Below are 18,523 nucleotides of genomic sequence, written 5' to 3'. Positions count from 1 at the left end.
CACAACCACAACTGCTTCTGCACCGCACCCTGATCCACAGCAAGACCCTTCTACTGCTGCCTCTTCCACTGCACCATTGGATCCCCGTACCCCAAACCGCCCCACCCCCTCCACAACAGAACAGCTCTACTGCCTACTGATCTCCTGATTGCTCTGCAAGCATGCAGTTGAGATATGGGACACCATCTCCTCCCTCAATCTGGACATCGTCTTTCTCTCAGAAACTAGGCTCAACTCAGCATCAGCACCAGATATTCCCACTGCCACACCATAAGGATACAAGATAATCCACCGAGACTGCACTAAAAAACAAGGAGGTGGAATAGCCATCATCCACAAAACCTCTCAACTGTACAGCCACCACAGCCAGTACCAACCCCATCAGCAAAACCACAGTTAGAGGCACCCCGTGTTCTGTGGGGCCATCTCTGACTTTATCACCCCCCCAGGCCATCAACTCGAAAGACTTCTTCTTATGAGACCTAAACTTCCACTTGCATGACCCTACCAACACCAAGACATCCAACCTTCTTGAGAGCATGGACATCCTTGACCTCTCACAACTGGTCACCAACCCCACTCACATCAACAGGCAGATGCTAGACCCCATCTTCTCAAGCCAGTGAAAGAATCAGATGTAGCCACACCACCAAAATCACCTGGTCAGGCCACTCGATCGTCCACTTCTATATCTCAAACACTACCAACACCACCGCCAACCCCTCCAGCAACCCCCACAGGGGGTGACCTTTGGACACACACCCTCAACACCTCTCCGCCAGACCCATCATCCAATCTTGAGGAAGCCATCAAAGAGTTCAACACCTGGATCACCAAATGCACAAGCAAAGTTGCATCCTTCAAGCTCTACAAACCTGAAACCACACCAGTTTGTTCAACCTGAAGTCAAACCTACAAAACACAACTGCAAATGGCTGAAAAGGATTTGGAGAACCAGCAGGTCACACTCTGACAGATAAAATTTAAAACTAGCTCTCACCAATTACCACAAACAACTGAAAAACATAAAGAAGAATGCCCTCACCATCCGCCTTGAAGCCAGCTTTAACTACAGTGGAGAACTCTTGTGCATCATCTAAGAATTCTTCAACCCCACAGCCACCAAGAATTCCACCCCCCCTCTGCGACTCGCTTGCAGAATTCTTCCACTGCAAAATTGCCACCATTTATGAACACTTTGACCGTCAACCACCCCTGGCTGACATCGATGGACTCCCCACCACCATCAACCACATCTTAGACACAAACACTGCGTGGGACCCTTTCTCCACACAGACCACTCTCACCATCATGAGAAGAGATTCCTGCCCTACCATATGTTCATCCTAGGGAACAATTGCAGCAAAGAACTCACCACAATCCTCAACACTTCCATCACCTCCGCCGTCTTCCCAGTGGGTTGGAAGCACATAGAGGTCAAACTGCTCCTAATAAACACCTCTGCAGTCCCGGCAGAACAAAAAATCTACCGGCCAATCTCTCTGCTCTCTATTCCAGCAAAAACCTGGGAGAAAGCAGTTAACATCCAACTCTCCAATCATCTTGAAACCAACAAACTCTTGGAGCTCTCCAAATCAGGATTCAGATAAAATCACAGCACGGAAACTGCTCTGATCGCAGCCACCAATGACATCAGGGTTCTCCTAGACAAGGGAGAGACCACAGCCCTGATCGTCCTCGACCTCTCCGCAGCATTCTACACCCTGTCCCACTACACCCTCTCACAAGGTGCCACCAGATAGGAATCCAAATTAAAGCATTTAAATCAGGGGTCTCCAACCTTTTTAGTAATGAGAGCTATTTATGTTCAATGAAAACAATCTCGGGAAACTAATATTATTAGTGTTGTACACATCAGACAAGACTATGTTAGTGATTTCTCTAAGCAAGATTACCAGCCATGATCACTTCGTAACAGGATTACCAGCAGTAATGTAAACAATGCTTTGTCATTTGAAATGCCTCTCCATGTTATAAGGGTAATACATAACACCAAAAGCAAAAAGAACAGATGATGAGCGGAATGCTGAACAATGCAAATATTCACAGTCAGAGTTTAATCCATCGTTTTTTGCTCACCACGCCACCCCAGTTCGGAACCAGCCAAACTCAAATAAGTCTTGACCCTGCTCCTCTTGGGAACAGTTCAGACTGAACTGACAAGCCAAGTCCTCTGTGGACCAGAAACAAGCATCCTGGGACCGGTTTCATGGTATCACCCCTCATCATATATAACTTCCACAGCTGCAATACCTCTGGCACCAAGGTAATATTATTAGTAATTAGTGCTCCAGTGCATTTATCATTCAAATATCCACTTTAAATATATTTTGTATTATATGGGTTCTGAATATATACACATTTTTGTCTTGAATATGAACTTTCAATTTTGGTATACATATACTAATTCAACAAAGCAAAAGCTTCTAATTTGGTAGTCTGGGCTACACACAGGAGAGCTACTAACCGGTAGCTGGAGAGCTACCAGTATCTAATCTACTCGCAGTAGAAGCCTGCCTTAAATGGAATGTTTTCTTTCTCACCGATAGAACCAAGAGCATCCGTCTCCCACCTTTCTTCTCTGGCCCAAAGGACATAATCTGCGGCATCCCAATAGGGATATCTTTCAGCCCCACCCTTTTCAACACATACATGGCCCTGTCAGAGTCCATGAGATGAACATTATCTCCTATACGGATGACACTCAGCTCATCCTATCCTTGTCCCCATACCACACCACCACCAAATCAAACTTTCAAAGGTGCATGACCAACACTGCCAGCTAAGTGCAGATCAACTGCCTCAAACTCAACCCCAACAAAACAGAGGTACTTATCTTCGGGAACAATACCTCCCCTTGGAATGACTCCTGGTGGCCAACCCAACTTGGCCTCCCACCCACTCCCACAGAACGTGCATGGAACCTATGCATCAAACTCGACAGCAAGCTCACTATGAGGAAGCAGGTAAACACCGTCTTGTTATCCTGTTTCCTCATCCTGGGCGTGTTGAAGAAAATATTCAAATGGCTCCCCACCAACATCAGACGCAGCGTCACTCAGGCACTCATTACCAGCCGCCTGGACTATGGCAACACTGTCTACGAAGTGATCACTGCACAACATTTAAACAGACTCCAAGCCTGTCAGAATGCAGCAACAAGGCTCATCCTCAACCTCCCAAGGAGAACCAACATTATCCCTCAACTTAACGCACCACACTAGCTCCCCATCAGCAAACGGTGCCAGTTCAAAATACTCACCCATGCCTACAAGGTCTTCCGCAACAACCGTCTGCCCCACTTCAACCACAGAGTCGACCTCCACCAGACCGTCAGACAGCTGCGCTCCGCACATCTCTCCCTGGCACACACACCACACATCCACAGAAGCAGGAGCAGCGGCCTTGCTTTCTCCTAACTAGCCACAATGTCCCAGACCAACCTCCCAATCCCACTCCGAACAGCTTCGACCCTGTAGGAATTTAAGAAGGGCCTGAAGACTTTGTTATTCGACGGATAGCCATCATCAGCAGCCCTCCCCCCCCGTGTCTGGATACCCTCACGGGTGTTAAGCAGCGCTCTATGAATCCTGATTGATTGAACATCCTATGACAGCTCTGAATTTATCCGGGTATCAGAGAGGGTGCAGAACCACAAAGTCATTTAGTAACAATTTTCTTTATCGCTAGCACTTAGTTCACTAGCAATTACTGGTCTCAGAGACTGTGTTCTGGCATTGATTGATAGGTAGCACATTTTCAAATAAGCTTGTAGCAGATGCACCAGCCAAGCCCACTTATAGGCATATCGTCTGAATAGAAAATCTGCATGCAACTTTAAATCCATTTTTTATGTAGTATACATTCCACTGTGTCTATCAGCATGGCTGGCACCTGTGCCCTGCAAACATTCTTAAGAGAAGTGAGATGTTTTCTGCCTTAATATCCCGACTTTATTGTTGCTTTGGTGTGATGCACAGCTAATGGTGTGGTCTGCTTTTATTTTTGATTTTTGCTAGAGGCATAAAGATGACAATGTCTTTCCCTAGTGGGTTACTGATTGGGACATTTGTGTGGCTCTTGGTATGACCTGTTCCTGTGAAGAGTGCTAAGCACAGCCACACAAGTGGGGTACTGTTTTTTATTGTGAGAAGTGTGGAAAAGCTGGTTGGCTGGAATTTTGTGGACTCCCACAGATTATGGAAGATTCCCGCATACAAATGTGAAGCATTTGAGTGATTTGAGCCTACGTTTGAGGGCTGCAGGGCACTGGCAGTAAGAACATATAGTGGGAGCCAGGTATGCCATGCCATTCTGGACCACACTGGTTGTCTAGTTTTCAGAAATGTCTGGCAAAGCGTGGGCTCTAACTCTGCATTGTCACATTATGCCAAAAAGGGCTGCTTTCACACACAAATTGTAATATCTCCACATTGCCTTGTGGTGTCTTTCTTCTTGTGGGTGTTAGGCCCAGCCACATAGGTAATCGCCAAGCCGGGGCCCAAAATCTACAGTTACCCACATTGCCAAATATTTTATGTCTTCACATTGCATTTTGGGGCCTTTCCTGTCGTGGGCCACACACGCCTGACCACACACGCAGGGTGCCATCTTTATCAGAAGTATGGGAACACAGACTAGTAAAACATTTGTTATTATTATAAAGTGGATTTCTCTCTATTATTGGTTTCCAAATATGAGAAGTTATGTTATAAAGAACACATGTCCTCTGAATCACACGATCCAACGTGTAACGCCAAATTTACAGGTGTACAATTAATCACTATTCCTACAATCAGTATACTGTGGACGTTTCCATCATTGTCAGGGAACAAGCAGAGTTGTATATGTTAACTTCCACAGAGGGCTTAATGTGCTTTTTGTTGATTAACGAGACCACAAAGAGCCATTTAGGTTCCCTCCTTTCTCTGAAAGCTTGTCAGTCCACAACCATTGTAAATCTTAGGTTTTTGCATATTGGAGTCCATGAGGATGGAAAGATCATGTGACCGTTTGTCGCTGCTAAATTAGCTCATATACACAGGGATACTACATAATAGGCAAGTAGATCAATTCGCAGTTGCAAAGGATTTCTCATAGATCTCTGCCTACGATGAGGTGATCCACAAAGCACCACTCTGTCTCTGTGTCTTGCTTCCCTCACTCCAGCAGGTAATGCAGTTGAGCTGCTTAAAGGTTATACATTAAGTTTGAGAGCAATTGTCCACCCCAGGTGGCTGTTTGATATAAGAAACTACTGGCTACTTTTGTATTTTTCTCCCTCCCCATATATGGTCATTAATAGCTCATTAGAATGGCTTAATTATTTGTGAGAGTAGTGGCAGTGATTTTTTTGGGAAGAGGTAAAGTATCTTGGACAGCACAGCTATTTTTACTATTGCCACTCTGCTTATTCAGGAGAAATGGCTTTTGTGCCATTTTGGGTGGTCTAATTTTAAATCTCTTGATGAAAAAAGTATGAAAAATTTAATGTGACCATATGTGTAGTTGATACAATGATTTGGATCCCTAGGCATTTTATTAAGATGGACACCCAGGGCAAGAGTTTTCATAGAGTCTCTTTTTAGTGGTGTGTTAAGAACAAGTGCTTCAGATTTTGTGATATTAATTTTTAAGTTAAACATTTTATGGAAGCGATCAAGTGCGCTTAGCAGGCTCACCAACGGCCGCATTTGGTTGCACAGTGAGACTAAGATGATGTCCGTAAACATGGTTAATTGAAGTCATCTCTCCAAATCCGTACTCCCGTCCACTATCACCTTTCTTCCGAACACTATTAGCGAAAGGCACTAGAGTGAGCACAAATGCTAGCCTTGATAAAAGGTAGTCCTGACATGTGCCTCTGCTAACCTTGACATGCTGGAACAGTGTGCTGCTTACTTTGATACATGCCTTCCAGTGTTGGCAGCAAGCTAATAATAATTTAATGAAACGTGATGCAACTCCCAGTGAGTGTATCAGATGTTGCATATGTGGACAATTCACTCTGTCAAATGTCTTTTCTGCATCCAATGACAGAGGTAATACTTTCCTACATGTGCAATGCATATTTTCCACTAAATGGTATATCTTTTTAGTATTGTTGCTGCATTAGCAGGTCAAGACAAAACCAGATTGAGCTGGCTCAACCAGCTCTAGAACTAATTGTCCTAGATACATGGTTAGTACCTCTGTAAATTATGTATCATTACGATTCAAGAGGGAAATGGGTCTGTAAGAATTGAATATGGTGTGGCCTATGTGCAGATTTGGTAATGACTAAAATGAGTGCAACTTTCATGGAATTCTCCAGTTTTCCTGTCTCACTGAAGTCCTTGAATAACCCAAAACAGTAATGTTCTTTTATAGGTTCTGTAAAACAAGGCATTATACCCATTAGGTTCTGACAATTGTCCCACTGTGAGCTTCTATATACCCATGATCATCTCCATAGTGGTGAAGGGTGCCTCTAATGCCAACCCCATAGTTCCTGTAATCTTTCTTTTCAGGTATTTGTAGGTATAGTATTGTATCCCCATGTGATTTCCTGGTTCTTCACCTGGGTGGAAGTTCCAGAAGATCACTTCTGTGTCCCTGTTTGCGGTCAACACTTTGCCGTTTTCATCTTTAATAGCCTTTACCCTTTAATAGACTTATCCTTTGGCCTACTTGTGCTGCTAATAGGCTGTTTTCTGTAGGAAGGTACTTATGTTTAGTGTATATCAGTGTGTTTCTGCTTTATTCATGTCTAAAGCTTGCAAATGAGCTCTCAGTGCTAGTATGCTGTGTGAAACCTTTATAGGTGATGCACCTTTATATTATGTTTAAAATTGTGTCAGTTGAGATTCTAAGTGTGCCTTTTAACCTGTCTGTTTTTTCTTGCCCTGTAATTGTACTTATGGGATGTGACCCAGAAGAGCAACAGGCACTCCTTAGTCAGTCTTGCATAAAAATAGATTTGCCCAGTCTAAAGTGTATATTGCTTCACAATGGCTACAGAAATTAGCGCTTTATCTCAGGTTGTTATTTTGCCCATTGTGACTTCAGTTACATGTGGCGCTCCTCCACAGGTGATTGAGGTGAATTAAGTGAGTATATGTCCCATGAACTGCAGAACAGAATGGATGATTTAGTTCCCTGTTGTGCCATGCCCTCTATATGTCTGAAAAGCACGCTTACTCTGCCCCATGTTATGATTCGGTGAATACACAGAAACTAAAACTATAGTTAAAGTGCCTAACTCTATTTTTGTAGCACATCTGCCTGATTCATTGAAGGCAGGCAGATGTGGAACCCTCTAGAGCACAAGATTCCACCGCCCAATGTTTTGTGTGGTCCTGATGCTAGATATTGCACCGTGTATCAACTCTTTTTTTTTTTTGACGTAAGACTTTATTTTCATTTGCCAATAGTACACAGCATTATGCCTACAACCCTGAGGCCGGCAGCAATACTTAACGTTCGTTGAAGATAATTGATACACAGCTTTTCAGCCGACAACCTCCGGTCCGGCAGCAAATATTAACATAATGTCAATAAATACGATATCAGTTTCTTGTCAAAATCAAAGATCGTCCCACTTTTATATTTTTATAAACATAACTCAACTTGTGACTCAATAGTTTTGGTAGACAACGTACAGCATCGCAACCATTCAGTCAGTCGTCTACACCGTTAATTCAGTCTAGACGGTTACATCACTCCTCCCAACCCCTAAGGTTCCTGTAAAGTAACCGTTCGGGCAGTCTAGGAGCCCCTACTGTACCCTTCCAGCACTGTTGTCAGTCATGGATCGGAGCTATTCAGTCTACCTCCTCCTCATCCTCTGAGCTTTCAATGTCCTCTTCCAACAGAGATTCACACAGGTCTCCCCGGTAACTATTCCACGGTAACCAGATCTTATTCCACTTGCGAGGGTTGGCTCTCATTTTGTATACCGCTCGTTCAGTCACCATAAGCATGTCCATATTTCGGCACAATTGCGCCAAAGTCGGTGATTCCACCGCCCCCCATCTCTGTGCTATATCTTGCTTGGCGACCATGATACCTACGATGGCCCATAGTTGTCCCTGGCGCGTTAAGTCATTCTGGCCCCACACATTCAGCAGGCACGCATGTGGGTCGGGTGTAAGTGATACCTCTAGAGCTTGGGAGATGGTGCGCAGCACCTGCCACCAGTAATCAGCGATAATCGGGCACTCCCAGAGTGTATGCAAGAAGGTACCTTCCTCTTCACAGCCCCTAAGACAATACGGGTGGTCGACCCTGTGCAATTTATGTAGTGTGGTCCTCGTAAAGTATACCCGGTGCAATATCTTAAGCTGCACCAGTCGGAATCTAGCCGAAATGCCCGCTTCCCTCGGGGACGCAAGTGCAGCGTTCCAGTCTGTCTCGTCCATATCACCTAGTTCGCCCACCCATTTTTCCCGCAGCTTGCCCAGGGGGTCTGACAGGTTATTCAGCAGCTTACGGTATGTGAGGGAGGTGGCGCTAGTCTGCATGTAATCAGTAAGTAGGCGATCATCCAGTGGAGAGGATTCCGGGACCTCCGTACCTGCCTCAATTGCTGTCATCAATGCATGTCTAATTTGGACATATCGGTCGGTTTCATTGGGACCCAGGTTGTATTGTTGCTGGAGGTGTGAAAACGGGACCACCCCTTCCTTCGTCCACATGTCTCCCACTGTGGAGATTCCTATATTGTCCCACTGAGTGAATCCCTTACTGTGTCGTAGGTGACCCAATGCCTTTGTGTCCCATAGGGGTGTTAGTTTTGTTAAGACTCCCCCCCACTTAAGCCTCGTCTGCGCTTTGTGCCACAGTGTTACTGTGTGTTTAGTTGGACCCACTAGTTTTGCTGCCAGTCCCTTGTGGTACAGTGGTGCCAACAGACTGTGCGTGCCCAACTGTGTTCTGTCTGCGAGGTAGGCCGGGTCGTTCTGCCGTGCGTGCAACCATTGGTTGAGAACCTTAAGGTGTGCCGCCCAGTAGTACAATTGTATATTTGGCAGGGCTATCCCACCGTCGTACCAGCTTCTATTGAGCTTCAGATGTGCTATCCGGGCTGGGTGGTCTCCCCACAATAAACCAGTAACCATTGCCGTCACTTTTTGAAATATCATGGTGGCACCAGGGTTGGTGTATTCTCAAGCACATAAAGAAAACGTGGCAGTGCCATCATTTTAAATAGCGCTGCCTGCCCCAACAGCGTCAGAGGAAGGGCCTTCCAGTGTCTCACATCATTCCGTAATCGAGTAAGTGGTGGCAGCAAGTTTCGCTAATAAAAGTCCGCGGGGCTACGTGTGACGTGAATCCCCAAGTATTTAAAGGAGGTGTCCGCTACTGCTAGCGGGCAGTCACTGGGAAGAGTCAGAGAAGGACCCCTCAGTTCGTAGATCACTGATTTCGTCCAATTACCCGCCCGTGTGCGTCACACAGTGCCAAGAGCTCCGGGATACCCTTCTCCGGGTCCGTCAAGTATATCAGCATGTCATCAGCATAGAGGGAGACTCTGTCTTTCCAGATTTCTCCCCAGCGTATTCCTCTCAATTACGGGGTAGTTCTGATTACGGTGGCCAGTGGCTCTAGGACTAACGCGAATAGCAGAGGTGAGAGCGGGCATCCCTGTCTCGTCCCCCTAGCCAATGGTATGTCACGGGAAATGTGGCCGTTCGCTGCCACGTGTGCCACGGGACTCGAATATAGGAGTCGTATCCAGGAAATAAATTTAGGGCCAAAGCCCATGTGGGCAAGCACCGCGAAGAGATACCACCATTCCACCATATCGAACGCCATTCTGGCATCCAAGGACAGGATGGCTGCCGGTTCCGTCAATAGCGGCGCGCGCGCCACCGCTCCGTGCACTCTACGGAGGTTTAACGCCGTACTCTTGTGCGGCATAAAGCCCGATTGGTCTGGGTGGATCAGTTGTACGAGGTGTGGCATTAGTCTGGTAGCCAGTAGTTTCGCCAGAATCTTGGCTTCTGCGTTGAGGAGTGATATCGGGCGATATGACGCACACTCAGTGGGCGGCTTGCCCGGCTTCGGAATTGCCACAATGGTCGCCATCCGCTGTTCAAGGGGTAGGATCTCCCGCTGAAGGCTCTCCATGTACATACCCAGCAGGGGCGTACTTAGCGTTTCCGACATTGCCTTATACCATTCGATAGGGATTCCGTTTGGGCCAAGTGCCTTGCCGGAATATATCGCATTAATGGCCAATTGCACCTCCACTGTCGACAATTCGGCTTCAAGTTCATCCACCGCCTCCTGCGATAGGGTCGGTGTTGGTATATCGCGAAGACCCACCATTGCCGCCCCAGCTGTTACTTCGACGTCAGGGGTGTAGACCTTCTGAAAGTGGTCGGCCAGTGCGTCTACTATTGCCGATGGGCGCGTGTGTAACATCCCGTCAGCATCATGCAATTGCAGTATACTCCTACTTCGACCCTTCTTTTTATCCAACCAGGCCAGGAGTTTACTCGCCTTGTCCCCTACGTCATATATTCTATGTGTGGTCGCCGTAATATTTTCTACCGTCCGCCGCCTCAGGTGGTCGCCATGGAGTTGTTGGCAAAGTTGAAGTGAGTGTAGTGTGTCTGCCGTCTGGTCTGCCATGTGTGCTGCTTTCGCCGTGTCAAGTTCTAGCTCTAGTTCTACTAGTTCCCTTCTCTGCGTGCGCTTGTATCCCGCTATGGTTGAGATGGCTTGCCCTCTCAGAACTGTTTTGTAGGCTTCCCATAAAACCGTGGGGGATTCTATCGATTCCGCATTTTCTGCAAAATAATACCGTGTCGCCTTTCTTCAGTTCCCTCCGTATGGACGGCACCTTAAGGTATCCCGGGTAAATTGGATATATTCTTTTACGGGCCCTCTCCGGGCAAGACAAGGTTAGTTTCAGTGGAGAGTGGTCCGATATGCCCCTTGGTCTGATCTGCACTTCATCTATGGTGAAGAGGCCATCGCCCAGGGTCAGGAAGTAGTCGATGCGGGACAAACTATTGTGAGTAGCGGAATAGTAAGTGTACTGCTGTTCGTCAGGGTGCATGCACCTCCAGATGTCTCTCAGCCCTTGCGCCTCAAGAAATTTGCTGATCCGGGAGGGACCAGGCGCCTGTGTTCGAACAGGGAAACGATCCTGTGTGTTATGTGCAACTGCATTGAAGTCCCCCCCTATAATAAGGTCACCCTCCGGGAGTTCCATTAGGAACTTCCCTAGGTCGGGAAAGGCGATTGTGTGTAGTGCTGGTGGAATGTAAACTGACACTACGTTCAGCGGTTTTCCTTCCCACTGCCCATGCGCCGCCGCAAAGTGGCCTTGGTCATCTGTTTTGGTGGTCTGTAGTATAAACGGAGATGATTTTCGCAGCAGTATACCCATCCCGCGTGATCCTGAGGTGAATTCTGAGTGCACTATCATATGATATCCCCGCCTATCTAATGCTTGCCTAGCAGTGCCCACCAGGTGTGTCTCCTGAAGAAGAACTAAAGCCGGACCCAATCTCCTAATACGCTGCATAACCGGCCCCCGTTTAATCTTGTCCCCCAGGCCCGCACATTCCATGACAGCAATTGTAATGGTGCCACCGGTGCTGTTCGGGGACCTCGATCTAAGGTGTCAGTTTGCATGTTGTGTGCCCTTTTTGTCTTGGAGCGAAGTGTATGTGCGTGCCGTGGGCGGGCACCTACGTAAACCATGCTGTGGCCTGTCTCTCCTCTCATATCTGTCAGCGTGTCGTATCCCTCCACCTTGAGTCAACCTTGTAGAAAGCAGCACCCCTTGTCGTGGGTCGGCCATTGTGTCACTGTCGTCGTGTCTTACCCTACTACTTTGAGTCAAACAATTAGAACAATTAGAAAACAGTACCCTTTGTCGTGAGTTGAAGAACCCGGAGACAACCCCCCCTGAACTCCCCCCCTCCCTGCCCCCCTGCTACATGGACATTGAACCGCCCGCCCCCCCAACTTAGCAGAGTGCTCTACCCAACCCCCACACAAAATACTTGCTCGCTGGGGTGAAGGACTCTCCGGAGTCGGCGGCCTCTCGTACTCTCTTCGGAGGCCCTCAGTCCATGTCCATCGGCAGTCCCGTATATCAACTTTGACACAGCTTCGACCTATCTCGCTTGAGAAGTTGAGTCTCTTGGAGGAGGCACACATTCCCCTTAAATGCCTGAAGCAAGTTGGAGCTAATCTCTTCATTGCTGCATTAATGGTGAGGTTAGTTTGCTGTAACATGTTTTTGAAATTTCCTTTGTTTCTAGTTGACTGTACCATGTTGTTAACAATTTGTGCTAGCGTTACCTTTTCTCAGTGTGTGCCTGCTCCCATTAGCCTCCTCTGGAGCCTGTGTCATCCCCTTTCCCCAGTCCTCATTTCCTCAACTCATAAGCCCCATCTTCCCTAGCCACCATGGAATCCAACCTCAAGTATCTTTGAATCGTTTCACAACCTGTATGGAGCAGACAGGTACATGATTTTCCCAGCTTTGTGGTCACTCCCACTCTGTCCTGCCTCCCTGGCTATCACATGACCTCTTTAAAGTGAAGAAAAATATAGAAGCATGTCTCATCCTCATGCTTTTTATGCCGTTACATGTTGTCTGTTAGCAGTCTGCAGATTCTTTTAACCTAGAGGTGTGCTCCTGCCTTGGCTCTTTTTCTTTTGTGGATGGCTGTCTTACTCTCTGATGATGATTAGCAGTTTGCCAAAACAGGTCTCAGTTCTCCTACCATGTTGCCATCCAGTGCTGAATGGTTATCCTAAACTGCCTTCACATGAATATGTGATATGAATAGCAGCTTAATTGGAGGACCCCCTGTTGAAAATTGGGTTACGGGTCGAGGAGGTTGAAACTCTGCTCAAGAAGCAACTACAATCCCTGTTAGGCCATCCGAACAAAGTACCTTAAATCCTGGTTGTGGAGCTTTGCGAGATCCCACATTGAGGATACGCCGTGCAGCGGTATTTCCGAAGAAATTACGGGTCTGCAATGTGAGGTCCTGCATCATTGTCGAGGATGCCGTTGATCGAGCCTTTGCGATGCAAAATCCTCTGTTGGAGATGTGCCACACAGGGGCGGTTTCGATGAAGCTGTTGATGGGGCTTGTGATGCAAGACCCACATCATTGCATCATTGCTGAGGCTGCCATTCGATGCAAAGTCCTGCGCCTGGGATGCATTGCCCAGTGGCATTTCTGACACATGGCTGTGAAGAAATGCATCATGCTGCATCAGTTCTGCCCAAAAGCCCACAGCTGGGCTGGCAGAGCACCTCCAGGATCACTTCCAAGCGTCCCGGACAGGGCCGGACTGGGAACTAAAACCGACCCTGGCAAAGTGCTCGGTCGCCCCTCCCTCCCCACTCGGGGGTGGGGGGGTTAGAGGTGCCGCCGAGCGCTTTGCTAGGGCCGGTTTTTGGCCGATTTTGTTGCAGGGCCGATTTTGCAGCCCTGTAACAAAATCGGCCAAAAAACGGCCCTAGAAAAGCGCTTGGCGGCACCCTGTAACAAAATCGGCCCCCAGGGGCCCAAAACCGGCCCCCACCCTTGCGGCGCACCGGGGGATTGCCCGGTGCCCGCTATGGCCAGTCCGGGCCTGGTCCCGGACTGAGGTGGCACCACTTGGGGGTGCAAGTCTCAAAAGAGGCAGTGTCCAGGTGCTGGATCAAAGTGACTGCAGCCTTTTCAGTCCCTAAGGCTTCGATCAGAAGGCCAGCCCTACTAGCACTTGGAGTCACTCTGGTGGTCCTGGGTTGAAGATGCTGGTTCAGTCCTATCACTCAGGCAACAAGGCAGCAGCATGGCAACAGGGCAGCAGAGTAGCAGTTCTTCTTGTAGCAAAGGAGCAGCACAGCAGTCCTAGTGTACTGCAGAGTTGGGTCTGAGGACCCAACATTTATACTTGGTGCCAGCTTTGAATTAGGAGAAGGTTCTAGTGGTTTCCACCCCCAGAGGTGTTTGGAATTATCCTGCCTCCCTGGCCTGGTCCCAGATTGTCTGGGGGCACAAAAGACTAGTGTGAAACCTTTTGGGAGTGTGCTGAGGGAAGGTCTTTGTGACGTGCAAGTGTGGCACATGACAGCTCTGCACCCCTATGAAGCTATCATGTCAGAGATGGCCCATCCTGCCAGTAGCTATTCCCCTTTTGTCCAGCGATGGCCGGTACGGAATGGAGATGGGGTCGGGCAGGGGAGGAGGGGGGAAAAAATAAAGAAAAATTCAAATTCACTTACCTCAGCACACCATCATTCCCACGTTGTCACACTCCGTCCTCTCCTTCCTCTTCCTGGCTTCGGTGCAGACCGAAAGCAGGAAGTACCCAGACTCCCCTAAGCCAATCACAGTGCTGCAATGCAGCATTGTGATTGGTCTGAGCACCGTGGTTCGGCACTCAGATGGGCACAGGGAGCCTGTGCATGTTCCCCACCAAGCTTTGCTTTGCAGCCTGGTAGGGAACATGCAAAGTGTACATAACTGTTTGGCTAGGCCAAGATGGTCTGCCAAACCATCATGCTAACTTTAGAGTGAAGCAACCACTCCTTCTCCCCTACGTCATGGGCTCTCCACCCTAACCTGGCTGATACTAAAATTAAACTATAATAACGTCTGTAATTATCTTTCTATTTTTCTTTTTACATTGCTTCGAGAGTAGTGGAACGATGCTCATCCGCCTTAGTGGAGGACCCGCCACTGCTATTCTCTCACTGTCTGGGGACAATACACAAAGACCGCCTGCCAGCTACACCTAGTCATATGACCTAGGATACAGGCTGCTGGCACCCAACGGTTGGGATAGGAAAATGCCAACTTTCTAAAAGTTGTATTTTCAGACTTGTGAGAAGGTTTTAAAGTCTTTAGGCACCAAACTTGACATTTCTCCTTGCTCCCAATTGAACGTTAGTGCTTAATAAATGTAATAGGATAACCTAATACTATCTTATTGAAGATGTAGGCCTTGCAGTAATGAAAAAAAAAAAATAGTTTTTCAATACCGGGACATATAAAAGTTAAAAGTACATGCCCCACTCTTTAAATACACTGCACCCTGCAGTAGTGGTTGTTTATGGCTTGCCCAGGAGATGATTATATGTATTAAAAAGGAAGATTTTGGCCTGGCAAAAGGTTTCTTTTACCAGGTTGAAATGCCGGTTTAAAACTTCAAATACAGACTGCAATAGCAGGTCTAAGACATGCTTGGCAGGCTACTTAAGTGGGTGGCACAATAAGTGCTACAGGCCCACTAGTTGCATTTAATTTACAGGCCCTTGATACAGGTAGTACTGCTTTACTAGAACATTATTTAAAAAACTTAAATGTGCCAATTGGGTGTAAGCCAATGTTACCATGTTTAAGAAAGTGAGCACATGCACCGGGGAAGTGCACAGAGTCTAAGGCCAATAAAAGCAAGATCAGCAAACATGGAGGAGAAATGCAAAAAGTTTCAGGGATGTCCACCCTAAGGCTGAAAGGTCTAATACCCCCACTGATATGCCAGGTCATGTACACGTATAGCTAGTCTCTTTTTTGTTTGAAGCCTCTCAATGTTTTAAGAGTTGTAGATGACAGTAGATACGATTGGATCCTGTGGCAGTGAATGGTGATTGAATCATTGTATCTGGCAATGGTCATGAGTTCCTCCATTTTCTCAAAGAAGTGCACCATTGTTAATATATCTAGATGGACTTCCTTCCATGATCCTATTTCGGTTGTACTCTGTGTGCTGATTGGTGGGCCCTGGAGCCTACATCTCAGCAAGTGACGGACTGGGTATGTAGGACTGAGTGTCTGATCATTCTGCGCCCTTCGGAATAACCCTATTACATATGTTATGCTGGGTTTTATACTGCATGACCACCATCTTCAGCTGGAGTTCTTCATACCGTTCCTCCACATAGATCACCCTATTGCCTCGTTGTTTTTCTGTCCACTCATCTTCAGCCTTTCTAGTTTGTCTTGAAATATATTTACACAAGTAGCAAAGAGTAGAAAATATATACAAGAGAGAGAGTGGTTAGGAACACCACACTGATTGAATTTGCATCATCCTTACCAACTCAACCTGGGGAAAGTACGTCAACAACCCAGGTAGGAGTTTCAATCAAGATTCAAGGTCCGTCACCATTCCACAGCAATACGTCTATTCTGTGGTGAACTTCCCACCTGGCCCCTGCAGGTTCCCAGCTTAATTATCATTATTAAACATAGGACGAAGCTTAAAGAAAACCTCACCCCTTTCTCATTAGAAAAAAACGAGCTGGCTGTACCAGTATGCACCAAGGCCAGGCCGGAGGCTGGCCAAGCTCCCGTATTTTGACTTTGAGGCAGAGTAGCACATTCCACAGACACTTCTACAACATATTCCAGTTCACTTTGGTCGGTGAGGTGCGAAAAACAAGTGAGGTGCAGAAAGACCTTGAATATGAATCGCAAGCACTGCTGTACACGCAGAAGTAAGACAAAGTGAGAAAGCAAGAAGACATGAGGCCATGTCAAAGCCAATAGTCAAAGCCAGAAAACCAGATGACATGAGGCCATGTCAAAGCCAATAGTCAAAGTCAGAAAACCAGATGACATGAGGCCATGTCAAAGCCAATAGTAAGCACTCATAATTAACAAGCAAGGCAAAGTCAGGTCAAAGCCAATAGTAAGCACTTATAATTAACAAGCAAGGCAAAGTCAGGTCAAAGCCAATTGTAAGCACTTATAATATAAATGTACTGTTCTACTCTGGGACAGCTCTCTAAAAGACAACAAGATTACAAGGCAGAAGAGAAACAGGCATATGCAGAACCGTCCTACATTAAGGCTAGGGTAAAATAACATACTAAAGTCAGTTAAAATGGTGGTAGTTGAAGGTCATCATAGGGTGCCCAACCACAGGAGTGGCTCTTTCACTACACCTACTAAGCCCTCCACAATGCAGAACCAGCCTACCTCAACGACAAACTCCACCCAGACACCTGTGCTCCACTACTTTCTGCCTGGCAAGAGTTCCCTGCATCCAGAGAAGCAAGACAGGAGGTTGCGTTTTCTTTTTAATCTCAGCCAAAAACTGGAACAAACTCCCTTTACACATCAGAACCCCCTCCCCACTCCTCGATTTCCGCAAGAAGCTGAAGAACTGGATGTAACTAGGAGCACTTCCAGGCCTACACTCCTGTTCTGGATACTCTCATAAGTGATAAACTGCATCATACGAATCCACATAACATAACACTGAACTGTAAGACACATGCCCCCCTTATGACCCTCCCACACAAATTCACCAATGGAAGGCAAAACAAAGCACTACCATATCAGTTTATCAAATGCCAGTATTGATGAACAGCAGTCTTCACAACAGAATTTCCTTCATTATGATCTACCACTGCTGCTGGAATTTTATTTTTTTAATTGTTTTTCTACCTAATAGAATTGTTTTGTGGTTGACAAACTGGATGTTTTGAGTGGAACTTCTCATACATTTTCATTTATTTAAGCAATCAGGGATTAACATATTTGTCTAGTAAATAGGGGTCAGGTATATCTGAGGATTTCCTTAGTCAAACTAGCTTTTGGGGATGTCCAAATTGCTGCCCTTAAAAACTGTTTTTGGAAGACTATGCCCACAGTCACATGTGTTCTCAATGTAACCTGTGATATCCCAGTATCCCTCCTTGTCTTTTCATTGCCTCTTACTAGCAGCTGTGGCAACAGTTTAGATTGGTCTGAACACTTTTGGGGTTCTGAGAACTAGCAGAGGGCCACAACCAGTGTAGGTGGGGCCTTTTACTACTCCTGTTCTTTGCCCAAATCTACAATACCACTAAAAATTGAACTTGGCCTTCAAGATAACGAGGTGCAAATTGCACTTGACCACTTGACCTTCAGGATAGTGAGGTGAGTAGCCCAAAGGATGTAGTATGGGAGCAAAGACTCAACACTCAACAGCCATTGAATAGAGCAAGATACAGAGCATAAAATACAGTGATTTCCTTTATGAAAAGGAGGACTACTTTATTATCCTCTACGCAGTACTACACTAGATGAAATAAAATGCCATAATGGTCTAATGAGGTTCTATAGGGAAAATGAACTAATGTATTTAGAAAGGCAAATGTATTTGCTTACAGTGTATATTGTTTGTAGTCAGAATCTAGGGCACCCAATTGAAGTTCAATTAGCAGTTAGGCCCTGGTCTCAGTTATATGTCCTCGTGTCAGCTTAGGCCCACTTCAGTTTAGGTTTACCTGCTCTTGCGTACTGAAAACGGGTGGCCAGTGTCTCTTTTCTGATGGTGCCAGAGAAGCTAAAGTTGCTGTGACTGGCCTGCCAGTGCAACAGCAAGCTTCAGCGGCACAAGGAGGCCTAATGCAATCTCCTGGGCCCACTCTGCCAAGAATCCACCCTTGAGTTCTTAGCGAGGATGTCAGTTCTGGGTTGTCAGAGCGGGCAGTGTCAGTACCCGTTGCCAGTCCTCAGGTACAGCGGGCTGTGTACAAATTTGTCTTTGTCTGTGCAGC

The 18,523-nt window shown here is 46.7% G+C and overlaps 1 protein-coding gene across 3 annotated transcripts in view; it reads left to right on the top strand.

The window, feature by feature from the left end:
• The window catches only part of DNAJB4 (DnaJ heat shock protein family (Hsp40) member B4), a 405,595-nt gene that overhangs the window by 236,072 nt on the left and 151,000 nt on the right, over positions 1-18,523 (top strand). The gene's annotated exons all lie outside the window — the stretch shown is intronic.

Source organism: Lissotriton helveticus, chromosome 1_1, assembly GCF_964261635.1.
Source record: "Lissotriton helveticus chromosome 1_1, aLisHel1.1, whole genome shotgun sequence".
NCBI lineage: Eukaryota > Metazoa > Chordata > Amphibia > Caudata > Salamandridae > Lissotriton > Lissotriton helveticus.
Note: the sequence above shows the minus strand (reverse complement) of the source record. Positions and strands in the feature narration are given on the sequence as shown.